At 44.2% G+C, this 26,957-nt stretch overlaps 2 pseudogenes across 2 annotated transcripts; both read right to left on the reverse strand.

Moving 5' to 3' along the window:
* Positions 1-1,144: 1,144 nt before the first annotated feature.
* On the reverse strand, positions 1,145-7,273 carry LOC308171197 (annotated as a pseudogene). Its single transcript has 4 exons — positions 7,222-7,273; positions 6,218-7,078; positions 3,040-3,395; positions 1,145-2,002 (listed from the first exon to the last, which is right to left on the reverse strand). The product of its transcript is annotated as an uncharacterized misc_RNA (transcript).
* An 11,324-nt stretch (positions 7,274-18,597) lies between these two features.
* On the reverse strand, positions 18,598-26,934 carry LOC308171199 (inverted formin-2-like; annotated as a pseudogene). The gene is made up of 3 exons: positions 25,077-26,934; positions 20,327-20,991; positions 18,598-18,748 (listed from the first exon to the last, which is right to left on the reverse strand). The product of its transcript is annotated as an inverted formin-2-like (transcript).
* Between the last annotated feature and the right edge of the window lie 23 nt (positions 26,935-26,957).

Consider the following 26,957-nt stretch of genomic DNA (forward strand, 5'->3'; position numbering starts at 1 on the left):
CAACCCCGCTTTGAGAAGATTTGCAAGGCAAAGCAAGCACACACAAGTCATTGATCGTAATTGTGATAGAAATGTGAGGAGTAAGAATAGTGATGCAGTAGAAATTAGTTAATGTTGATATGTTGAATATTTCAGTGGCACAGGATCATTTGCCAAGCACTTATGTTCCTTTTCAAACCATAATAAAATATAAAACTATAGTTGGATATACTGTATGTGTCTTGTTATTATTAGAAGAGAAAATGTAATGTTTTTACAACTTTATACAATTAATTATATCAATCTAGGTGGGAACCGGGTTAGGGGGGGCTCGAAAATATTTCCAATTACCCAAGGGGGGCCTGATTGAAAAAGTTTGGGAACCACTGGGTTAGATGGAGAGATATGGGGCCGTTGATAAGTCCCCTTCTATTGCAGCAGTGAACGGGTCTCTGGCAAAGCCCATCACCTCTGAGGGCAGAGCAAGTCCATCCAGTCGACCAGCAAAGTTATCTTTCAACCTCGCAATGAAAACAGTCATCACATCTGTGATTTGTGCCGGGGATGAGACGCTTTTGTGGAGCGTCGGGAAAATGCAGCATTCTGCCGGTGCAGAAGTCGGCCGCGAAAAGGTCCAGTTTGACTTGGAACGCGCCTGTTCCACAAGATCAATCACAGTTTTGTCTCTGCCTTGTAGCCCCACATTTAGGTCATTCAGGTGTTTGAATGTCGCTCAGAAAGCAGACATCAGCCATGAAGTTGTCGTCCAGTATGCGATTCAAGTGTGTTTCTGCCTTCGTTTGCTTGCTGCTGCTGCGGAAAGTTGTAATCTCCTCTCTGAGATCACAGAAACGCTCCAGTGCCTTGCCTTTGGACAGCCACCTGACGTCGTTATGCAAAAGCAGATCGTGGTGCTCAGCAGACATTTCTGACAGCAGCTTGCGGAATAAGTTAATAATAATAATAATGTTGGAGGCTCGAAGTGGAGCGAATAAAATTAATTGTAGCCATCACGTTGTCCATTGTTGTTTTAAGCTCCCCGCTTAGTTTGTTTAGAGTGTTATATTCACGTTCTGTAGGCTACTATTGTAGACATTTCTGCATGAATTTCTGAACACTTGCGAAATACGTTTTTCTCTGCTTTTATGGCTGGGCCAATCGGGGGTCACGTCTGGGCCGCATTTCTGCTATGATCCCAATCATTGGCAGTGGCACTGGTCAGGTTGATGTCAGGCAGCAGCCTCTCCCGGTCCTTCGGGGGGGCAGGGTTGACCTTGGGGGCATTTTCCATGGCTCTTCTGATGAGCAGGGGCTTAGGCCTGAAGTTAACCCCTCTGACAGGCACTGCTGGCTGGGCAATCTCAGGCATGGCAGTGGCACTGGTCAGGTTGATGTCAGGCAGCAGCCTCTCCCGGTCCTTCGGGGGGACAGGGTTGACCTTGGGGGCATTTTCCATGGCTCTTCTGATGAGCAGGGGCTTAGGCCTGAAGTTAACCCCTCTGACAGGCGCTGCTGGCTGGGCAATCTCAGGCATGGCAGTGGCACTGGTCAGGTTGATGTCAGGCAGCAGCCTCTCCCGGTCCTTCGGGGGGGCAGGGTTGACCTTGGGGGCATTTTTCATGGCTCTTCTGATGAGCAGGGGCTTAGGCCTGAAGTTAACCCCTCTGACAGGCACTGCTGGCTGGGCAATCTCAGGCATGGCAGTGGCACTGGTCAGGTTGATGTCAGGCAGCAGCCTCTCCCGGTCCTTCGGGGGGGCAGGGTTGACCTTGGGGGCATTTTCCATGGCTCTTCTGATGAGCAGGGGCTTAGGCCTGAAGTTAACCCCTCTGACAGGCGCTGCTGGCTGGGCAATCTCAGGCATGGAGTGCACAATGATTTTTGTGAACCTTGACTCATCGAAGATAGGCTCTTCCAAGCACAGATGAGTGGGGCACCCAGAGCTGCTAAGACGCTCAGGAGACCGAGTGGGGCACCCAGGGCTGCTAGGTCTCGTAGTAGGCAGACTCATGTCACCACAATCCTGAATCCAGAAACAGAGAATCTGTATTTATTTATTTTTTCTCTTTAGTTTTTAACTTCTTATGATGATCACCTGGATTTGATATAATTGATATAATTATAATTTGAAACATTTTTGAAGAACAAAAGAACATCTTACCTCTTGACAAAAACTCCAAAATGATTGTACATTTTAGAAATTGTTCATAACATATCTATATCACTACATCCAAAAATTCACGGTGAAGTTCTAACCGCTAATGATTGGCATACTTGATGTTTGATGATAACTACATATTGTGACGCAAACTTGTGATAATTACATCTGGACGCATATTGTGACGCAATAATGCATTTTAACTCTCATGCCGGACAACATTCCATATTACTGCAACATTGTTGCCAGCGCCAGTCGGTTAGCAATCCATCTATAGTTTGATATTAAGCAATAAATCATTGAAAAGAGATTGCTGCATATTAGCATCCATTAGTCTACTGACATAAATCACAAAAGAATGCAAGAAAGAAATTAGGCATAGTCGATATAGGTACCCAATGATGTGTCCTATGATTTAGTTTGCCTCCCATTTCTCTCATGAAGCATTTAATTTGCTTCAAACCTTCATCCAACTTCAAATATCTGTTTGAAATCGTCGATGCACAATTCACAAACATGGAACTTGATATTTTGATAAATACATGGATTACAATCATGTCTTCATAAATAGCTCGTTTTTTTAAAGATTAAATTAGATTAGATTCAACTGGGTGTTTGAATGTCGCTCAGAAAGCAGACATCAGCCATGAAGTTGTCGTCCAGTATGCGATTCAAGTGTGTTTCTGCCTTCGTTTGCTTGCTGCTGCTGCTGCGGAGGAAAGTTGTAATCTCCTCTCTGAGATCACAGAAACGCTCCAGTGCCTTGCCTTTGGACAGCCACCTGACGTCGTTATGCAAAAGCAGATCGTGGTCCTCAGCAGACATTTCTGACAGCAGCTTGCGGAATAAGTTAATAATAATAATAATGTTGGAGGCTCGAAGTGGAGCGAAGTGGCGTTCACCTCCACAGACCCAGAGATGGAGGAGGACTCCGCAGACTTGCGGTTGCGCTCCTTGACCACCATGCGGGTCATGCTCTGGATGCAGTGGGCCCTGTAGTTCTCGTAGTGGGTCTCCCGCGTCACGTCCTTCAGGTCCTGCATGTGAGAACGCACCAGCATGTTCCGCAGCTTCACAAAGTCACAGTGCGCCGAGTTCTCCACTTCTACGATACCCCAGGGTACAGGCGGCCTCGCACCCTCTTCCCCTTGGCCTCCACCACCGTGTTGCTGCCGATCACCGCGAAGGGAATGCTGTCCTTCAGCTCCTGGTCCTGCTGTTTGAAGTCCTCGTCTGAGTCTGAGTCACAGTCGGGGAACTGGTAGATTTTTTTTCTTTTTTTATTATTCAAACATTTATTTGATCCAATTCTTTGGAATGTAGTAGTCATTGAGTCAGAGACAACAGAGACGGGAATTAACAATTACACATCACATCCACTGATTACTGGGGGTCCGTGTTGTTTCTGCCGTTTACAGTCCAGTTGTCTGATAGTAATTCACATCATTTTCATTGTGATGAGGTAGGACATTTGGACTTTCCTGCTGATCTAAAGCTTTACTGGCTTCTGTGTTACGCCCTACCCCCTGGTGGTAGGAGGCCGCCAGCATAACATATGACAGTGAGCGTGCAAATGAAGTAGACCAGTGACAACCAGGCATCCGTTAAACAATAATAATTTATTGTTTACAACACACGGTACAGAGACGAGACACAACACAGACCCCAACCCCCTGATCTATGCAGCGACCACTAAAGGAAAAGCCCCAGAAAACTAAATCTACCTATAAACAGAAAACAACCCCAGAACTAACCCCCTAGCCTAACCCCCATAGCCGGTGCCGTAGCACCTAACAAAAAATACAAGGGTTAGTGTCGCCGCACTAGCTGATGTTACTAATACAATGGGTGATCTACGTGTGGTGTAGGACACAGATGTATACCTGCAGGTATCTTACTAAGTGCCCTACCTCTTGAACTCTGTAACCGGCTAAAAGAAAATGAAAGATAACAACAAAAAGGTTAACAAAAAGGCATCAAACAAAACTATAACCAGCAACATAAATTACATACCAAACATATTGAGAGCTGCCACCTCTCTTGAAGAACAGAACAAACTAACTTATATAGACTAAGGTGTGGTGAACTGATTGGATAATTGATTGATGATCCCAGCTGCCAGGCATCTCACTGATTACTCCAGCAGGAGGGACACACTGAAACAGAAGAATAGACAAAACAACAACACACCACAGGTCCAACAGAAAAGACCCCACCACCCGTAACATTGGACTTTCCTGCTGATCTAAAGCTTTACTGGCTTCTGTTAAACTGCATTTTGAGAGGTGTGGGATCTGTGTTGACAATGCTCTCTGTTTGGCAGGATCACAAGGCAATTCCTTGTTTCTGTTGGACTCCCAGGAGGTCTCCTTCACACTTAATTTTTTTTCTCTTGGCAGGGGCCAACATAGGCCCTGTGGTTTCACTCTTGCCCCTCTTTCTCTTCCCAGGGCTGGGTTCAAAGAGGATCTGAACCTTAGTCTTTGAGGGCAAGTTGAGCAAAAGAGGCCTTTGTGGGTTGTTAACTGGAGAAAAGTAGTCCTCAAACGCTCCATCATCTTCATTGGGACAGGAAGAAGCATTCACTGAGTCACTTGAGAGAGCAAAGGACTGTGCGGACAGAGATGCAGAAATACTACAAGCATCTTTATTTGTGGTTGATTTACTTTCTATGGGGGACTGCACTGTATGTTTTTTGTTGACTGATGGTAATCCTTTTGCTTTGTTACTTCTGCTTGATCGTCTTGAGTTTCCTGGAACAGCCATGTCAAAGGTAAACACACTCTTGCTACCATCAGGACTCTCTGAAGAAATGTGTTTCTTGACTCCAGCTCTTTTGATTTTGGTCAACCTTGGCTTTTTGTCTTGTTTTATGCCTTCGTCTTCAGCTGATAAAGCAGGGAAAGGAATTGGATCTAATGATTTTGGTCTCGACACATCACTGCAAGGTGACAACCACTGGTCGTTCTTGTGCAGGGATTTTCCAGGACAGTTGTCACTAGTGTCTTCTTGTTGCTTCTTTCCATCTTTCTTCTTTGAGCAAGACTGAGCACCAACATATGGGTCATCAGAATCCGTATCCAGCTGGGAGATGGGTGATGGTGTATTCCCAAGAGAAGGCTCGAGTTCAGGTGATCATCTGGACTCTGCCATCTCTGAAGCTGTGGGAGAGAGGTTCTCTCTTCTCTCTCTCATCTCTTTCAGTCGCTGTGCCATGGTGTCAGACACTTTCAGCAGAGGGCTGTAGACTATTCCATTCTCGTGATCAATGATGAAAGTGGACACATCTGTAAAAAAAGGTGACGACGGCACTGGATGAAGCTCATCATCTTGTCCAGTTTTTTCTTCATGCGTGTGTCATTTTCGGGGGTCAGCACGGGGAGGTCTTTTGGCTGCATAGAACGATGTGCCCTTCTCTTGAGCGCAGGACTGGCTTCATCATTGAAGGCAGGATACAGCTCTTCATCCACATGTTCACCGTCATCTTTACATCTGGCCACCCAGAGAACAGATACAAGCCTCACACCAGTCTTCTGGGCTTTATCCCATGTGGCTGGATGGCCGTGTTGAAAGACCACATGGGTGACTCGCTTATTTAATCTTTTTGTCACCTCAGCTCCCATATCGCACAGCTGCTGGATGATGGACTTGGAGTAATTCTCAGTTTTGCTTCTGGACCACACATCAACATAGGCCACAACATCTTTAAGGATGGCAGCAGAGTTGCTGTTTGTGGTCATCTTATTCACATTCACGTGCACATCTATGGTGACCACACACTCCAAACCAAGTGTAAATGTGCAGAAAACTCGAAGTTATTAACATAACTCGAGCCGAGAGTTGTCGGCCATGTTTTTTGTTTTTGAAAAGCAAAAGTTTGAAAAATATCAGTTGGCGCATGTATGTTAACCCTTAACCGCCCGTTGTCATAATCGATGGGGCGATTACGTGATGGCTGATTCGACACGATTGCACACAGCTAGATATGTAACATCAATTTAGTAAACCTAGGATTATATTTCAGCAAGATTATCTTGAGTTGCAAACGTTGTTCGAGCGATGCGTCAAGAAAGGCCGGAACTGGTAGATATTGATGCCGTACTGCTCGATCTCCTCTCTGATCTTGAATTTCTTTTTCTTGACCTCAGCCGGGGTGTAGGTGTCTGCCTTGGCCAGCACAGGCACGATGTTCACCTTCTCATGCAGAGCCTTCATGAACTCCACATCCAGAGGCCTGAGACCGTGGCCGAAGGGAGAGATGAAGAAGAGGCAGCAGTGCACGCGGTTGTCCTGGATGTTCTTGCGGTTCAGGCCGCTCTCGTCCCTGAAGTACTGCTCAAACTGCTGATCGATGTAATCCGCCACAGACTTCCATTCAGTGTTGTTGACAGCGTCCCCAAACCCGGGCGTGTCCACGATGGTGAGCTTCAGCTTCACGCCCTTCTCCTCGATGTCCACGGTGTGCTTGGTGATCTCCACCGTCTGAGTGATACGCTCCTCAGCGTTGAGCAGCTTCCTGTCCTTGTAGAGGTCTGTGAGGAAGAGGCTGTTGACAAGAGTGGACTTGCCCAAACCCGACTCCCCTGCTACCATCAGGGTGAAGTCAAAGCCCGACAGATTTGCGGTGCACCTGGTTTGGCAGCGTAGCAAAGCCCACGTATTCTTTGTCTGCGTCCTCCGGGTAGTCGTAGGGGTCAAAGCGACCCCAGGGGCTCTTGGGCCTGGCAGGGCTGATGGGCGAGGCCGGGTCACACTCATACCCCTCCAGCTGCAGCCCGCGCTCTACGCCCGGCTCCGCCTGGGCCCGCCCCCCCGCGGTGGGGGGGCGTAAAAAGGTGGGTGTCCCCGGGGTGCGGGGGCGTTCCTCAAACTGTCTGTCCAACGGGTGTGGAACCTCATGGCTGTGGTGGGGGGGGGGGTGGAGGGGAGGCCTTGTGTCCCCTGGGAGGAGAAGGGCCCAGGTATGAGTCCATTGCTTCATCCATTACTCAAATGGATTTAGATGATGGATGTAGCGTGCTCGGGCATTTTTAAATGCCTGAACGGACCGGTCACCTACATGTGTCACTCTGACATCATTGTACAGGCCGTCTTGGCAGTCCGCCTGGAACTTAACTTCTTCTGGGCCTGGGGCATCTCGTAGCTGTGTTAGTGCCGCTACGGATGCGTGAACAATTGGTCGGATCATGGCCAGATTTACGTCGTCTTTCTGGAAAACCAAGTTCAATTTGGTCATCACCGGTAGCACATCAGCCAGTGCGTGAGTCCAGGCGATAAAGCTATACGGCTGGATTTGACCTAGGAGGCCTTGGGCTTGGGCATTTCCTCCCACAGCCTCTTCATTTAGCTCCATCACCAGAGCAGGCCAGTTACGTTTGATACCCTCCACTGGGGTTCCATGAACATGTTTATTAGAGTTGAACAGAGAAGAACACTGCTGCCATCCAGGTGTGTTCAAGAATTTTATTGTAAAATGTGAACGCAAATAAAGATATTAAATGTGTGTGTGTGTGTGTGTGTGTGTGTGTGTGTGTGTGTGTGTGGTCTTCGCAGGTCCATTAGTGCGAAGCTCCTGTGCCATGGTTACGGATGACTGCATGTCAACAAGTTCGAGTATGAATTTCCCCTCGTCGATGGAAGGCACCACTCCCTTTCCTCTGGTGGATAAGTCCCCTTTTTTTTTTCTTCTTTTTTTTTTACAGAATCATTAAAACCACTCTATTGGGAAGCATCTTGAAACAGCTCACTCAAAAGTTATGCAGGCAACATTTACAAAGCACACTGAACTTATAATATACAGATATAAAATTAACCATATAACAGGCAGTGAAGAAAAAAAAAAGGCAATTGTGAACAAAATACCTCTATTTAACAACACAGAACTACTTGTACATGGCTGGCTGTTTCCACTCAACTCTGTCTCCAAAAATATTCATTCACAAACGGGATTCTTTGGCCCATGGAGAGCATCTTTAGGGGACCACAGTGTTAGGAAAATACTGATACCAATTTCTTTACAAACGAATGGATTTTCTTGAATCTTCACAGCTACAGGAATACAAATAAATACAAATCACATACAAAATATGGTACAAAAATATACTACAACAGCTGAGTAGAAACAAAACTTCTTGGTAAAGCACCAAAAATACAACACCGTGACTTGTTCACATTATACACATAGAAAGAGTTGGGGTTCTACAAGTGTGTGTGTGTGTGTTGATCCGACCATAACGATGACAGTTACCCTGGATAGATACACACAGGGCGTCACGACTCACCAGTTGCGACGGCAACGTAACCGACCCACGTGAGGGGGAGAGAGAGAGAGGTGAACGGTCCGCCGACAGGTAAATAAACTGCGACTTCTGCTGTGCTTCGTCACTGAGGCAGCGAAGACTGTCCTTCTCCACGGCTAAGGAGCAGTGACGTGCACGTCCACAGACACAAGATGGCGCCCCTGCGAAGCTAAGTTAGCGTTAGCTGCCCCCTCACGGTCCTCTCTCCGTGGCACAGAATGGCTGCCCTGTTCCACTGGTTAGATGGAGAGATATGGGGCCGTTGATAAGTCCCCTTCTATTGCAGCAGTGAACGGGTCTCTGGCAAAGCCCATCACCTCTGAGGGCAGAGCAAGTCCATCCAGTCGACCAGCAAAGTTCTCTTTCAACCTCGCAATGAAAACAGTCATCACATCTGTGATTTGTGCCGGGGATGAGACGCATTTGTGGAGCGTCGGAAAAATTCAGCATTCTGCCGGTGCAGAAGTCGGCCGCGAAAAGGTCCAGTTTGACTTGGAACGCGCCTGTTCCACAAGATCAATCACAGTTGTGTCTCTGCCTTGTAGCCCCACATTTAGGTCATTCAGGTGTTTGAATGTCGCTCAGAAAGCAGACATCAGCCATGAAGTTGTCGTCCAGTATGCGATTCAAGTGTGTTTCTGCCTTCGTTTGCTTGCTGCTGCGGAGGAAAGTTGTAATCTCCTCTCTGAGATCACAGAAACGCTCCAGTGCCTTGCCTTTGGACAGCCACCTGACGTCGTTATGCAAAAGCAGATCGTGGTGCTCAGCAGACATTTTTGTTTTGTTTTGTGCTGATGATGTGCTTTTGATTCAGAGTGCAAAAATCAATCACAAATATATAAAATAAAATTACTTTACTTTTAACTTCCACCTTTGACTTCTATCATCACTAAACAAACTCCCAGAACTTTATTTATCTTGTCTATCTTGCCATATTTGTATTTGTGCTGCCAAGGAATGTCAAGGAATGTAAGAAGAAGAAAAAAACATACGAATGAAACAACAATAAAACTTAATTAACAGGTTGAATCATTGGCGTAACCATCCCCCCTCCCCCCCCCCCCCCTGCTTCACTCTGTCCTGGCTGCATGGCTGACATCTCAGCAGACATTTCTGACAGCAGCTTGCGGAACAAGTTAATAATAATAATAATAATGTTGGAGGCTCGAAGTGGAGCGAATAAAATTTATTGTAGCCATCACGTTGTCCATTGTTGTTGTAAGCTCCCCGCTTAGTTTGTTTAGAGTGTTATATTCACGTTCTGTAGGCTTCTATTGTAGACATTTCTGCATGAATTTCTGAACACTTGCGAAATACGTTTTTCTCTGCTTTTATGGCTGGGCTAATCGGGGGTCACGTCTGGGCCGCATGCGGCCCCCGGGCCGCTAATTGAATAGGCCTGGTCTACAGCATAGTTTGCTGGAACAGGCAGTTTGACTTGAAAAGTTTTCGCTGCCAGTAGGGTGTTCAGTGCTCTATCAACCAGGTATGGCCCTGGCAACAAGCCAGAGCCTGACATCAAATGACCAACGTGCCAAGGAAACTCATGAGCACATGGAACCCATTAAATCGAAGAAAGTTAGATTTCAATGGACTGCCAGGTGCTTCACTTTCAATAATTGTCATCGCTTTCCATTAGTTGATCAAAGGTTACAATTGCAGTGACCTGGTAGCTAGCTGTGTGATCATGAACGAACTGGAGAGTGGATTGAATGCAAGTCAGATCTCCTGGATCCATGTCAATCATAACTAATAATCTAACCTCTAGCTAACATGAAATGAAGAATAACCTGTAATTCAATGCAGCTAAAATTAAGATTGATGACAATTATACAAGAGTTTTTATTGTATTGAGTCATAGAAATAAAGAAATGTCTAATCCTTTGTTTGAACTAGGCTATTTACCACTGACAGCTGTACACACAAGCTAGCTAGCAAACGTCAGCTAACTAGCGAAGAGTAACCTGCAATTCAATGCAGCAAAAATTACGACTGATGAAATGGTTTTTATTGTATTGAGTGGTCGAATTAAAGAAATGTCTTTGTTTGAACTACTTACTAATGACAGGCTGGGGGTGGGGTGTGAGGTTTTAGCTATAGGCTATTGCTCTCACTTGTTTGTACCTTTTGCTAAATTAAGCATTTAGAATGTAGAGTGCATATTGCGAAATTTCGCAACGTCAATATAACAAATAAACGCCATCGGAGGTCAGTGTGCAAGGTCTCTGTGCGTAACGTTTTTTTCCGGATGACGGATTTAAAAATATGCATGCGAAAAAAACGCATTGGTGTGCAAAAACCTTTAGTGTCTTTGCAGGACAATCTACTCTGTATACTGCAATTACACCTAGATGTCAGACGGAGAAGAGGCGAACAAGCAACGCCAGCGTCCTCTCTCAACCGGCATTTTTTGAAAAGCTCAAATGTGTATCAAGGTTTTATGAAAGTCCTTGGTTATAATTTTTAGATTACTAAATCTAAATCTAAGTGTCTTTGTAGGACATGTATACTTTTACACCTAGATTTCAGGTGGAGAAGTGGCAAACAAGCAACTTCAATATTGATAATCAATCAATAGTAGTGCGTTTGTCGGCTAGCTAGTCCACAGCAATGTCTCACGAATAGAAAATATGATAGCGGAGCTACAAGCTCAACAAAAAAACACAATCATCCCCCAGCAGCTTATACAAAACCTGGATCGGCTGGGAGTGAACACCTCTCTGTGCTATTGGCTGTTGGACGTCCTGACTCTGTGAACCATAGACATTATGGTATTTCATGCAGTTGAAAATCAATCAATCAGCGGTGTTATGATACAGTTGACAGATGACATTTATATAGGCTACTTCATTATTGTCTAATTGTGTATAATGAGTAAACATGTACTAACTGTTTATATTTTTTGCTTTATGTCCTGTTTCATTGCAGACAGTCAGCAGGTGAAAAAAAGAGAGCTTTAGCAAAGGCTAGGCTGACAAAATTCAGAGCCAAAATGTACACCGACCCAGAACTACAGGAAGAGTACAGAAGGTTACAGCAAGATCAATTAGCATACAGTAGCCTATGCCCTTGTAGCCAAGTCAATATTGTCTATTATGCTATTTTATTTGTGTTGTGAATTTCCCCAAAATGAGATTGAGATTATTGGTTCCTACCCCGTTAATTACATTGCATACCTTTTTTTGTTTCACTAGGGAGCGCTATTACGGTGACACGCATGGTCCAACTTCAGAACGCGTTTTACTCTGAGCTGGTAACACAGTCTTTTTCTGCTCTCTCCATCGTCAGTTATTTGAGATTTTGGGGTTGAATATTTTTGCGACACACACAGAATATAATGTGGATGTTTATGTGTTTGCTAAGCTGTGTAGAAGAAATTGTCTTCTTATATTTTGTTTTGATTAAGATTGAGGAGTGAGACTGGCTACTAGGTTGTATGCTAGCAGCTAGCCATCGTGTGAACGTGAGGGGAGAGGCGCGCGCTGGTCTTGAGAATGTACATTGTGCCAGTTGTAATGGCGATGTTGCCTCGTGATACAGTATATCGTGAGCTTAGAATGATAAGGTTCTATCTCCATTTAGGGTAGTTCAGAGATATTGAGCACCAAAGTTTTTACATTCCATTATGTTCTATGAGATGGAACCTTTGTATTTGATTAATTACTAACTGAAAAATGTCAACATTTTAAAGATAACACCACACAGGCATTAATAAACACCTAATGGATCAGATTATGTAGAAAACTAAATGTTGACAAAAATTGAGATAGATATAATTCTAACGTCACAATATGTTGGTGTTCATCATTGTATTTAGTTTTTACAGTATGTGGATGGTGGAAGAGAACTGATGTGACACCTGTTTCTGATGTGTCTATGTTAAAGGGAATAAATCCACTGCTCATCCAACCGGTGTTTCTTCGTGAAAAAGACACAACGCAGAATACTAACCCAGCAGAAAGTAACCTGCTACACCCTCATACAGTGTAGGAAGTCAATACCCTACAGTGTTAGGAAGTCTACACACATTAATACTTTTTACAGTCGCCAAAAGCAAAGCCATATGCAAGCTGTGCGCAGTGGAGGTTACATTTTGTGGAAACACCACACATCTACGGAAACCACTTATTGAGGCATCACCCTGACGTGAAACATGGAAAAGCGGATCCGAAACAAGCCTCAGACATCAGAGCAGTCATACGTCATCTCCCTGTCATCAGGGACCTGGAGTTCTTAATTTCAGGGATTACGTCGCTAAAACAGATTTCCGTCAATTTATTCCAAGTTGTGACGGATTTATTCCAAGTTGTGACGGATTTTACCTGGTGTAATATGATTTGTAGAGGCATACAATCTATTTTGATGTTGGCATTAGGTATATAAATGATATATAATAGCCTATATAGCCTACATATAGGCCTTTATTGGCTACAACTATGCGACAGTAACAGAGCGGGGTGCACTGACGCTGAACCCCTCATAGTGATAAATAGGTGGACAATGCGTGGTGCTGAAATAGCCGACATGCGGTGTGTGGTTTGAAAAAAGTAACGCCAGCTCAGTAAATCATTCAAACTTAATGTTTACTTATAGGCTATGTGAATGTGACTGCACCACACATGTGAACAGTAACAAAGTAAATGCAGTTTAATTTTATGAAAAACATTGACAACAAAATCGGCGCAAAAAAAAAGAAAGCTGAATCCGCTTAGCCTATATGCTCCTGAAACGACAGAGCAAACACGCTACATTACTAGGGATAATAATTACAATGAGCCATTCATTAAAAATAGAAAAAATAATATTAGGCTATTAAATCTCACTTAATGAGAAAACTGGCATCTCCCATCGGTCACTATTTGTTGGCTATCTGGTGATATGGACGTCTTTGAGTGTCTAGAAAAGCGCTATAAGTCTAATGTATTATTATTATTTATTATTATTATGGACGTCACTTTAATCCGGCAGTTCTCAAGGTTTTTATGCATCAATCGATTCCTCTAGTCCGTCTTTATCGCATTCATTGACGAAAGGACGACTCGCATGTATAGGTGGAAGGGAACATTCATTGTGAGCACGTAAAATGTGAGTCTCACAACGGCTTTGCATTGATGAAACCAGGTAGGATGAACGCATAGTTCGCTGTCCATTCCTCTTTAAATGCCCTGTTTTCACCGTCAACTTTCCTCTTTAGACCTTTGGAGAGTGACATTATGTGTCTCTTGCTAGCTAGCAGGTTAAATGTTTAGCTAACTTCACCCGGCACGCAAACAACCAATCCAATAATAATGTGACCTTGTAAGTCTGGGAGGAGGGGGGAATAATTATCACAATAAAACTATGTTAAATAATTATTAGAATAAGTTAGGCTGCGCTACATCGTCAGTCCACACATTTATTATTCAAAACTATGGAAAAGGGTGAAACTACGTTTCAACGTTGTTGAGAATCACAACACAAACTCGCTAGTCAAGCCAAAATACTGCAGCGAAATGGATTGGACTGCTACCTAGTTAACTAGAACACTACTTTACATTGTTAGCAGGCTCACAAAACAAGCTGTGTTAGTTGACTAGCGATGTGTCATTGATTTTATACAACGCGGAAATGTGTTCACATTTTTCGAAAGAAAAGTCAAAGCATTAGAACATAGAACGGAAAATCACACGCACGCTTTGCGCACGGAAAGCCACCGGCCCCGATTTGGCCTGAATTTCTTTTTCCGTCAGGAGATTTTTTTTTGCTTTAATCCCTGTCATTTGATTTGCCGTGTAAATCCCCAGACTGCCCAAATCCGATGGCCAGTCAGGCAAACAATTATATAGTGTCGTTGCCGATCAATGATCGACGTCGTTATATGGAGAACATTTATGAAATAGGCAATGAATGTGTGTCCTTTCAGTCTGCCTCCATCCATGTGGATGAACCACCCGACCTAAAGGCCTGAGGTGTTGTAGGAGGTATGAATATGATTTAGGGGGTATTTAGTATAACAGGCTAATGGGTTTATTGTGAGTTTACTTTGATTGTTTGTTTATTGCCTAGATCACCGTATTGAGAAGTAATATGGTTATGGGGGGTGATATTGCAAGGTAATTTAATCACCTGCGCACCTTGCATGGCGGTAGTGGAGAGAGAGGGGAGCGATGTATTTTTGTTGACCGCATTATACGCATATTCTATACGCATAGTTTGTTATTTTTCTGGTTTTGATCGCTTATGGATTATTTTTGTACGTCGCCAAGTTTGATTGTTCTATTCAATAAATGCTCTAAAACGTACTTTTCATCTCAGCGGATTGTTTGGCGCGTCATACAATTACTAGCGACTTTTTTTATTAGCGACTTTTTACTTTTGGCTCTATCTATCTCGCTACAGGTGTCATATAACCCTAACCAATATCCTGTCATATAAAAGTACCTTATTGAATCTCCAGGTAATGTATTTCTGACATCCATCACTTTTGCTGTCGTTAAGATACTTTATTTTTCTGTTTTGGTAGTCTGTCCAATGTGACAATTGCCCTCCTCCACCGGCCCTAGTTTTGGATCTAGCTTGCTGTTCATTATTTTCATGATAAAACGTCATAACATCTTCATATACACCATACAGGATAAATACTGATTAACAGTAGGCTACTTTGGCAAATGCCCATTGAACAGATTTATTTATTATCCTATCTTAAGAAAACTAATGTAACACTCATCTGGGGATTTACACGGCAAATCAACTGAAGAACTACAAATGCCTGATGACAGGGAGATGACGTATGACTGCTCTGATGAATCAACCCCTATTTCATTCATTTTCTCTATATAACGACGTCGATCATTGATCGGCAATGACACTATATAATAGTTTGCCTAACTGGCCATCGGATTTGTGCTCCTAATATCTAAAAAGCACTACGGTTTTCTTATTTTATCTGATTAAAGTAGCAAAGAACAGAAATTCCCATTGACCGCCAGTCAAACTTCTACTCTTCTATCACCCAAAAAGGGGCGTGGACATTACGGGAGGGGAAAGTACCCGGATGCGTTGCTCTGATGAATACCTCCATTGAGAAGTTGGTGGAGCTCACACAGGAACACCTCTCAAACTTCTCCAGGCACATTTACAATATCAAGCACCAGTTTGAAAGACTGAGGAGTTTGAGAGAAACCCTGACCCAGAATGACGTAGTTATTCACGTAGACCACATGTGTCAAAGTCAAGGCCCGCGGACCAGATCAGGCCCGTGAATGAGTTCTCTCTCGCCCGCGGGATGATATTTAATTACTATTAAAACCGGCCCGCAGTATTCTGTGCCCGCAGCACCATAATACTACAAGTCCCAAGATGCACTGCGAGTGCATTGGCGCGTACCGAGTGCCCGCGAGCGAGCGCGACCCCGCGTCTTCTCCTCACGTCAGTACTAGTCATGAGCAGTAGCAGCACAGTCACAGTGGAGGTCTGAACATCGCCGTCAATTCCCGAGTACACAGTTTGCTGACAAACCGCCGAATTCAGGCGGAGATTTTCCGACTTTGAAGCCCAAAAAAGCAGGCTTCAACTGCTCAGCAATCCATTTGCAGTTGACGTGGAAAGTGCATCAGCAAATCTCCAAATGGAGCTGTAATGAGTAATGACACACTGAAGGCAAAATGGCGTCCGTGGCGCTGCTGAGTTTGCTCGTTTCATCCCCGACACAATGCCTGAGCTGCGCACCCAAGTTGCTCGCACGCTGTCTATGTTTGGCAGCACATACGTGTGTGAACTACTGTTTTCGTTAATGAAACTAAACAAAATATCACATAGCATCTTGGGCATGTGCATCTTACTGATGAACACCTGAACTCAATCCTGAGGATTTCCTCAGCTCAGAGCCTGACCCCAAACATTAATGAACTTGTACTCAAGATGAGACACCAAGTATCGGGCTCAGCCTCAGACAAGTGAGCAGAAAGGACTTGGACTTGATATTTCTTTGAAGGGAATTATTATTTTTTTCTCCAGTTGAATGGACCCAGGGAAATGTTGCCTAAGAAATTAATGCAACTGTTTTGCACGTTTGCACTAACTTTTCTAATTTTATTATAAAAGACAGTCATTGGTGAGGATCAGAGCAGCAAACTGATTTGTTTTTTAATGCATGCTGTTTCATTTTTGCATTTATCTTGCCATTGAGCTTTGAATGAAAATTACATTTTGCTGTTTACCTGTTAAAAAAAAGAAGAGAAAAAAAACGTTTTCAATTCATTACTGAAAGAGCCTTGAGAAAATATTGCAACTGATTTTATTTATGTTTTACTTAATTTAATTTAATGATTAATGTTAAGTGCAATATAGGCTGTGTTATTGGTATTGGTTCAATATGTGCAATAATTGCGAGTTTTAATAAACATTGAACCAGCCCGGCCCTCCACTTGTAACAATTTTTTATTTTGGCCCCCTGTGTATTTGAATTTGACATGACTGACGTAGACTATAGTGAGAACTATTCTTGTAAATATAGCAGAGAGATTAAAGAAACTCACTTTGGAGGTGGCAACCAGCAGGTAACCCTCCATACTGGACTGGTGTCATCTATCACAGTGGGGGCAGGGTGGAGTCATTTGCATCGCTTTCAGCCTGTCTTCAACACGACGCCACAGTCACATGGGCTCACCTTTACCCATGACCATGAGGCTTTGCGGCTGCTGCACCTAAACTTTGGAACAGCATCCCCCTCCACGTACGGGCCGCTCAGACCCTGGAGATTTTTAAATCCCTCCTTAAAACACACCTGGCTCAAAACAAAGGGTGGCCGTGCTTTTACTGTTGGAGCTCCAACATTATGGAATCGCCTCCCCCTCACTGTCAGGTTAGCTGGGTCTGTACCACTTTTTAAAAAACGTTTAAAAACCCACTTATATAGGATGGCATTTTTATACGTTGTTTTCTCTTTTTACTTCTGATATTTGCATTGATTTTATCATTCGTTCATTTTATCATTTGTTTTATTGCTTGTGTGAAATGCTTGTTTACTTTTTTATGAATTACACTGGCTGTTTATTGCTGTGTTATGCAATATTCTACCAAATGTACTGTGAAGCACTTTGTGACTGCTGTCTTAATAAGTGCTATACAAATAAATAAAAGTAAAGTAAAGTACGGGATGTCTCTTTCTGGCACCATCATGAGGGACTGCGTTCCATATTGCTTTTGCAATTTGGGGTTTGTTCACTGGGAGAAACACTGTTTTTGAGCAGAGCGCAGGTGGATACCCACAGAGTTCATACTTGGAAGTTTTCAGATAATTTGTTCAGTTTGACTGTGGATTTGTAATCCATGGTGACTGCATGTGCTTTCCTCTTGAAGGTATATTCTGTCACCTTTTTCCCTACCATGTCCTTTAAATGAAGGCTGTTCATAATCGTGGTGTAATCTTTCCAAAGTTAGAACTTACGTGGAGTTTTTCGAAATGTAGAAAGTCCTCCACATTCTCTTTGCAGACCGAAGCTTTAAACGCCTCTCGCTTCGACATTGTTATCAAATGCCGTGAGATAGATAGCTATGTTGTGAGATTTAAGACCCTTCTACCAACCTCTTTTGAATGGTCCACATTCACCGTATTATGGGCTGTCACACCAGTGATTAGGTGTTGAAGGTGTTCATACCCGGCAACAGATTTTGTGACTCCAACAATCAAGTATCATCAAGTATTTTGATGTCTGCCTATGTCTGTTTATTTAGTGTCTGCGTTGTCTCTTTCCTGTGTTGATGCAGAACGGTCCTTGTGCTGTTCACTAGTTTCATAGTTTACCCCTGTCACTTCTTTTATTGCATTGTTGATTTCAGATGTTGTAGGGTTGGAAAGAACCCACATCCACTAGAACCAAACATGGTGTTTCATACTTCGCATGAGGGCTTGTTCTATTACAAGGTCGGGGGATAGTCCAGCCTAGTATTAATTATTAATTATCAAGGTGCTGATCCCAATTTCCAGTTTTCTCCAATCTGATGAATGCACGGACTAGGTCAATCATCTCCATGTACTGTGGCCAGAGTGCTGCTGTCCGGTCATCTACCAAGGTTGTCTTCTCTGCCTCCAAGCGCTGAGCTATGATCTGGAGTAATTCACTTGCTTTGTCCCGGTTATGGTGGCAGCCATAACACTGTCATACAGATCTGAGGCTTCTGCTAGTTCCTCTGGTACTTTGGCATGGTCTGTGGATTCTCCATCTGGCTGATCAGAAACTGGTTAATCTGGAGCTGTTTTACTTGTGTGTCCTCGCTGTCATCAGCAACGGCACCATCTTCAGTCAACTCTGATACATCCTCTGAGTCTACTCTACACCATCATTTTATAGCCTACATACTTTTTTAGATGAGATTTTAGATTAGATTCAGACAACGAAATGCAGTAAAACGTGTGTCTGAAGAGGGATTTGAACCATCATCTTAAAATGATGATTTAATACTATGGCAGCGGTCAAAACCACTATGTCATCGTGACAATATGACTATATGTAGCCTGCTACTGATATCACCACAGTAGTAAATATTCATTCATTAAAATATGAACATTTAACAATAACTGGGGCTAGTATGACCTACGCATTTAATCGGTCAGCAATTTCTTGCCAAACCATTTCCCTCGCCTTGTTAATTGCGGCAGTATTGCACTATTTTACATCTTATTTTTCGTCTTCTGTGAACACTGATGACATAAGCCTGATCCTCGTTCGAGGAATCACCTGAGGCTTGAATCCCATTCACGAGTTGCCTGAACGCGGCTTTTATTTTAATCACTGATATACTAATCAACGTACGTGGAATACCCCCCTGCATTGTTAACTAAGCTGTGTGTATGTACAAGTTTGTATGTTTATTGCCGACACACCGACAGTGAGTTACATGGCATAGCCAAATGTGTTAGTTTGTTAACTATGTAGTAGGTTACATTCCATAGCCAAACATGTTAGTTTGTTAACTATGTAATCACATTCCATAGCCAAACGTGTTAGTTTGTTCACTAGTGTACTGAGTTACATGCTAAGCTGTGTCAGTGTTTACTAGGCTAGCCACACAGGTGTTGGCTTGTTAGCTATCTAGCTTTGTTAGAAGCTTGTTTGTTTGTTTTTTGTTAGTGTGGTTTTGTTTGTTGTCTACGAACGTACACAAGTTATTGTGTGTGTGTCAGGGTTTTCGTTAGAAAAAATTGGTGTCGGTCAACGTGTCCGGGAAGATTTCAATTTACCGGACAAATGTGAGATATTCCGGTCATCATATTAAAATATAATATAGATGTTTGTCGCGGTGATTACTGTTGTGTAGCCTATATATGCCATTTAATGTCTATTTCTCATCCGATACGATTAGATGCGAGCTATATAATAAATATAATAATATAGGCTTTCATGATTCGCATGCGCGCTATGCCATATGTCCAGCGCTGAACGCGCGCCACACTGGGAACTGAACAGACTGCATCGATCAATGAACGGACTCCACATTACGTTAACTGAAGTCTGTTAAATTGTTTGGGATTAATGTGAGTTTTCTATTTTCTCTTTCCAGTTTTACCCTTTTTTATCAATAAAACAACGTCATTTCTATAACCAGGTCTCGCTGGTTGGGAAGGCATTTAGTTTAGCTGCCTGTCAAATCATACTTAATCGGACTCGGGAGTATGACAATGAGGAGAACATAACTGTTTATTGAGAAACAATTGATAGGCAGGCTGGGATACGTATATAAAGAAATACCACAATGTCTAGATTTATAACATTTTATTGAAAAGTGCAAGAGGTTACATGTAGGCTTCTGGCGTGACACATAGGCTAGCCTAATTTCCGTTCATATGCCTTTTATCAGATAAAATAAAATAAAATAAAAAGTCAGCTTGTCAGCTTGTCGTGGTCTCTGCCTCCGGCCAGCTCCGGTCAGCTTGTCGTGGTCTCTGCCTCCGGCCAGCAGCTCCTCCGTCTTCTTCTTCAGCTCGGCGCTCAGCCAGTTGTTCTGGTTCTGCAGGAGCTCCTTCTCCTGCTGCACACGCCTCTCACGGTGCTGGATGGACACCTCTGCTGACTGTACCTCGTCCAGTTGGAGCTGCAGCGCCACCTTGGCTGTGTTGGTCTCCAGCAGCTTGGCGTCCAGACGCTTCAGGTCCTCAGTGAGATTGTCCACCTCCTGGGTCCTCTTCTCCAGCAGGCGAGCCAGCTCTCTCCTCTCAGCCTCGATCTCATACTTAGCCTTGCCCTGTGTTTCTCCTGGTTTCTCTCCTGATGATTCATCATCCAGACCTTTCAGTTTGTTCAGTTCCTCAACGAGCTGCCTGTTATCGTACTTCAGGGCGGTGTAGACGCGGGTGTGAGACACCACCTGCTCCTGGCTGTCCGTCAGACGCTTCTCCACGTCAAAGAACTGCTGCTCCCAGTCCGAGGTGAGCCGCTCGCGCTGCGTTCTGAGGGCGCCGTTCTCGCGCTGCAGGTCTGTGAGGCGGCGCTCGAGCTTGTTCTGCACCGCCTTGGGCAGCTGGTTGAGCTCGGGCCGCTCGAGCACATGGAGCAGCACGGCCGCCATCTCCCTCCTCTTCTCACGGTGTCAGAAACCCTCAACACGTCAACTGTCTCTGTCAGAAGTCAACTGTCTCTGTCAGAAGTAAACTGTCTCTCTCAGAAGTCAACTGTCTCTGTCAGAAGTAAACTGTCTCTATCAGAAGTAAACGGTCTCTGTCAGAAGTCAACTGTCTCTCTCAGATGTCTGTTTATTTAGTGTCTGCGTTGTCTCTTTCCTGTGTTGATGCAGAACGGTCCTTGTGCTGTTCACTAGTTTCATAGTTTACCCCTGTCACTTCTTTCATTGCATTGTTGATTTCAGATGTTGCAGGGTTGGAAAGAACCCACATCCACTAGAACCAAACGTTGTGTTTCATACTTCGCATGAGGGCTTGTTCTATTACAAGGTCGGGGGATAGTCCAGCCTAGTATTAATTTGACGTATGAACAACTTGCAGACCATCTTCCAGAAATCTTTTGTTAACTTGGGGATGTGTGTCTTCTATTTGGCGCATTTTCTGGAGGTATGGAAAAGATCTGAATATTCATTTATGTAAAATAAAGAAGGAACACTAGTATTTTGTCAATAATAATATCTGTTAAACAATAAATAACCAATGATGTCATCAAATACATGTTTGTAATACCATCAAAGATCTAGAAAAAGTTAAGAGACATTTGGAAAAGCTATCAATCGTTCACATTCAAATCAACGACGAAGAGAATTGTATTTGGCCCACATTTTCGCTGTGTATTCAAGTTACAGTTAGCAGGTGCGGGTATAGAATTATAGGATTATTGTATATTTCACATACAAGCTATGTCCGGAGGCAGCCGGAATGAATGGCATCATGTCTGTCAGGGTATCAAGGTGCTGATCCCAATTTCCAGTTTTCTCCAATCTGATGAATGCACGGACTAGGTCAATCATCTCCATATACTGTGGCCAGAGTGCTGCTGTCCGGTCATCTACCAAGGTTGTCTTCTCTGCCTCCAAGCGCTGAGCTATGATCTGGAGTAATTCACTTGCTTTGTCCCGGTTATGGTGGCAGCCATAACACTGTCATACAGATCTGAGGCTTCTGCTAGTTCCTCTGGTACTTTGGCATGGTCTGTGGATTCTCCATCTGGCTGATCAGAAACTGGTTAATCTGGAGCTGTTTTACTTGTGTGTCCTCGCTGTCATCAGCAACGGCACCATCTTCAGTCAACTCTGACACATCCTCTGAGTCTACTCTACACCATCATTTTATAGCCTACATACTTTTTTAGATGAGATTTTAGATTAGATTCAGACAACGAAATGCAGTAAAAAGTGTGTCTGAAGAGGGATTTGAACCATCGTCTTAAAATTATGATTTAATACTATGGCAGCGGTCAAAACCACTATGTCATCGTGACAATATGACTATATGTAGCCTGCTACTGATATCACCACAGTAGTAAATATTCATTCATTAAAATATGAACATTTAACAATAACTGGGGCTAGTATGACCTACGCATTTAATCGGTCAGCAATTTCTTGCCAAACCATTTCCCTCGCCTTGTTAATTGCAGCAGTATTGCACTATTTTACATCTTATTTTTCGTCTTCTGTGAACACTGATGACATAAGCCTGATCCTCGTTCGAGGAATCACCTGAGGCTTGAATCCCATTCACGAGTTGCCTGAACGCGGCTTTTATTTTAATCGCTGATATACTAATCAACGTACGTGGAATACCCCCCTGCATTGTTTACTAAGCTGTGTGTATGTACAAGTTTGTATGTTTATTGCCGACACACCGACAGTGAGTTACATGGCATAGCCAAATGTGTTAGTTTGTTAACTATGTAGTAGGTTACATTCCATAGCCAAACATGTTAGTTTGTTAACTATGTAATCACATTCCATAGCCAAACGTGTTAGTTTGTTAACTAGTGTACTGAGTTACATGCTAAGCTGTGTCAGTGTTTACTAGGCTAGCCACACAGGTGTTGGCTTGTTAGCTATCTAGCTTTGTTAGAAGCTTGTTTGTTTGTTTTTTGTTAGTGTGGTTTTGTTTGTTGTGTACGAACGTACACAAGTTATTGTGTGTGTGTCAGGGTTTCCGTTAGAAAAAATTGGTGTCGGTCAACGTGTCCGGGAAGATTTCAATTTACCGGACAAACGTGAGATATTCCGGTCATCATATTAAAATATAATATAGCTGTTTGTCGCGGTGATTACTGTTGTGTAGCCTATATATGCCGTTTAATGTCTATTTCTCATCCGATACGATTAGATGCGAGCTATATAATAAATATAATAATATAGGCTTTCATGATTCGCATGCGCGCTATGCCATATGTCCAGCGCTGAACGCGCGCCACACTGGGAACTGAACAGACTGCATCGATCAATGAACGGACTCCACATTACGTTAACTGAAGTCTGTTAAATTGTTTGGGATTAATGTGAGTTTTCTATTTTCTCTTTCCAGTTTTACCCTTTTTTATCAATAAAACAACGTCATTTCTATAACCAGGTCTCGCTGGTTGGGAAGGCATTTAGTTTAGCTGCCTGTCAAATCATACTTAATCGGACTCGGGAGTAAGACAATGAGGAGAACATAACTGTTTATTGAGAAACAATTGATAGGCAGGCTGGGATACGTATATAAAGAAATACCACAATGTCTAGATTTATAACATTTTATTGAAAAGTGCAAGAGGTTACATGTAGGCTTCTGGCGTGACACATAGGCTAGCCTAATTTCCGTTCATATGCCTTTTATCAGATAAAATAAAATAGAATAAAACTTTGAAAATAAATAGGCTGTTAGTGAGGTTATGGGAAAGGACTGTATAAGGTGAATAGTTCAATGAGAGTATGCTCCATTCGCCCCCGGGGCGTCGATCAGGACACACATGACAGGAGATTGACTTTGTGTTCAGGTTTCTTTAGTGGGTTCAGGCAGGGTACAGTTCAGGCATGGGTAGGATGATTGCAAACACTACAATGGGTGTATGTGTGGTTCTTGCAAAACCCGTCGTTGACTCATAATTACAGATTCATAAAAATGAAATAACAATTACAACAACATCTGACAATGGAGTTTCATAAAATAACAGTAGTGTTACTGTTGCCTTACTGTTGATGTCACACCGCTGGCTAACTGACTGGAGTTGTAACATGAGAAACTTGTGGTACTTTCAACTTCTTCTCCGATCTGAATCAATGCGGTCCTGAATGCACTGCGCACTTAAGGTGGCAGGTGATATTACGCACAGCTTAGCTCTTAAGGTGGAAATGCTAACCAAATATAATAATCATGAACTTAGAATATTGGAACCTTTCTTTTATTTATTTTTATTTTTTCCAAAGATTTGTTGATGTTTATTTATTGTAATTGGCAGGAAGAAGTACTAAAAGCATTAGCACTGGCTTTGAGGTTGGAAGGGTTTGAGACTGGCAATCTCAAAAGTGTTTGGTCCCCCTGGTGGATGTGTGAGAGTATGGCACCGGTAGAGAGGAATACATTAAGGGCCAATCCCGATTCCTTTTTCTACCCCTATGGCTCATTTTCGAGTGTGACTCGATTGGAAGCCAAGGCCTTCGAACAGAGCCGCAAGCCATAATGGTTGAAATCTACCCCTACTCCTTTGCTGCGTCTTTTCTTTGGACTTTATGTCTCCGTCAACTGTGGCCAAGGTAGGTGCTGACACTGGACACCCATCCACCACCGTTCCATCAGCCCCTCTCTGATCCATCACCTTTGTTTCTGTGTTTCCTTCCCTAGTAGCATCCCCAGTAGAGGATAATTCGTTACGGTTCACATCCTTAACCTCAACCCCGGATTCAGTAGCCATGCCCTCATCTCTCTCTGAAGATCCCTCCTTGAGCAGGGGATCCAATCCAGGATTGAGGGGGGCGATGGTCTCTGATGAATCCAGTTTGAGTCCTGTTGGAAGGCCTGATGTGGACTCCCCTGTGTGTGGCAGTCTGTCCTGCGATCCTTGCTGAATGGTTGATGCCACCTTGTCCACTTCTATGCCATCTTGGGTATCTACGGCTGATGATCGCTCAAGCTTGGCATGTTCAGGCTGGGTGCTATCCCTTTTCTTGTCATTAGAGGGCAGGCTGCCCCTGTCTGCCTGGGCCCTGGTGTTCTTCCTTAGTGCATAGCCCTTCTTGATGTCAGCCAACAGGTGGTCTTTGATGCAGCCCTCCTCCTGAACTGGGGGGGCTTTACGAATTATTTTTCCGTTCTCCCCCCTCGGTCTCTTGGCGTCATCCTCCTCTTGCTGTTTCTTCCTCTTCTCTGCCTTGATGGCCTGCTCTCTCCAGGTCTGGTTGTCCTTGATTGCTTTAAGGAAGAGTCCTCTGAAGGTCTTGATGGTGTTGAACAGCTCCTCTAGTGAGAGGCGGGACGTGTCCTCACACAGATACTCTGCTAGCTCTTCCTTCTTCTTTTCGATGGAGGCAAAGAGCTCCTGCAGCTCCTCACAGGCCTCCAGGTTCCCCTTCATAGCAGTGAGATACTGCTGCTTGATATCCTCCTGAGAAGAAGAGGACACTTTTTTCTCAGAACCCTTCAACCGTTTGACCAGTGAGCTCGACTCCGCCTGAATAGAATCCACATTTATTCCAGCAGCCTTTTCACAGATCTCTAGATCATCCGGAAGGTTCAGCAAGTCAGCATGGGTTTTCTCCGCCTCCTCCAGGATGTGATGGAGCAATGTGATACGGGACTTGTTGGCTTTGGTTTCTGTGAGCTTCAGCAAGGTGCTGATCTTGAAGCCATCTGCATTGCCTGTGTGACTCCCATAGTTGAGGAAGTTTCCAATGTCAAGTATGAGCTTGCAGAAACTTGGAAGGCGAGTGCTCTCCATCAAACTCTCACAGGCTGCGTCCAGCAGCTCAGCTTTGGGTTGCAGCATCTTTAACACAGAAGCGGTCTCCTCACAGAGAAGCATGCACTCGATCCTCATGGTGTAGCATGAAACTGATAGGAGCTCGAGGTAGAACCGATCCACACCGGCCAGCTTCTCTATCTCCCCTTGGTATGACTTGAGGTTCTCAATCTCATGTTTCTCCGGCAGTAACGTCTGCATCTGTTTCAGCACCTCGACGTCAAACTTGGAACGGTCCCCATTTTGGATCATAGCTACAAAGTCTTTATGTGAGCATCTGAACTGCTTCAAGAATATGTTCAAATTTAGATTTTTCTTGGCATCAATGAAGGATATCTCTTTGGGCTCTCGTTTGACCGTAGTGTTGGTACTTTTGGCCTTTGAGTCAGTCACTGGCAGACAGAAGAGCTCCTCAATGCTGGAGTAGTCAGGTTCCAGGGAATCAGACTGCACTGACGACCACATGGATTGGCTTTCAGACACCACTCTGGAGGGCAGCTTCTGCCAGTTGAGCTTCTTCATGCGCAGTGTGGGACAGCGGCTGGCCTTGGGGAGAGGAGCGTAGTAGGATGCCCCCAAGAACTGCACGTTCTGGGGCACAATAATACCTCCTCCAATACCTGGGGGAGGGGGTGGTGGGGGAGGGGGACCCATACCAGGCAGGGGAGGGGGAGGTGGGGGGCCCATACCAGGCAGGGGAGGGGGAGGTGGGGGGCCCATACCAGGCAGGGGAGGGGGAGGAGGTGGACCTCCCTGCCCCATCCCTGGTAGAGGTGGTGGAGGAGGAGGTGGCATCCCAGGTAAAGGAGGAGGTGGTGGGGGTGCACCAGGGGTGGCGCACCAAAAGTGTGCCATAAGTGGTGCACCATAAGTGGTGCCTGGCAGGGGTGGGGGTGGGGGAGGAGGAGGGTTTGGGGTAGCAGCAGGAAGTGGAAGGGGGAGGAGGGGGAGTTACGGAAGCCATGTCTGATTGGTTGGTTGTGCTGCCGAGCAAGTCTGTCTGGATTGCCCTGTTGGTGGTCTTGGTCTTGGGACTGGCTGAGATCTGTTGTCTCATGGAAGAGAGCAGGCGCTCCATCAAACGTTCAGCGGAGTCCATTTGTGAGTCGTGGGCCAGCAGAG

The sequence above is a fragment of the Nansenia antarctica genome, assembly GCF_963989245.1.
Source record: "Nansenia antarctica genome assembly, chromosome: 15".
In the NCBI taxonomy this organism is placed as follows: Eukaryota; Metazoa; Chordata; class Actinopteri; order Argentiniformes; family Microstomatidae; genus Nansenia; species Nansenia antarctica.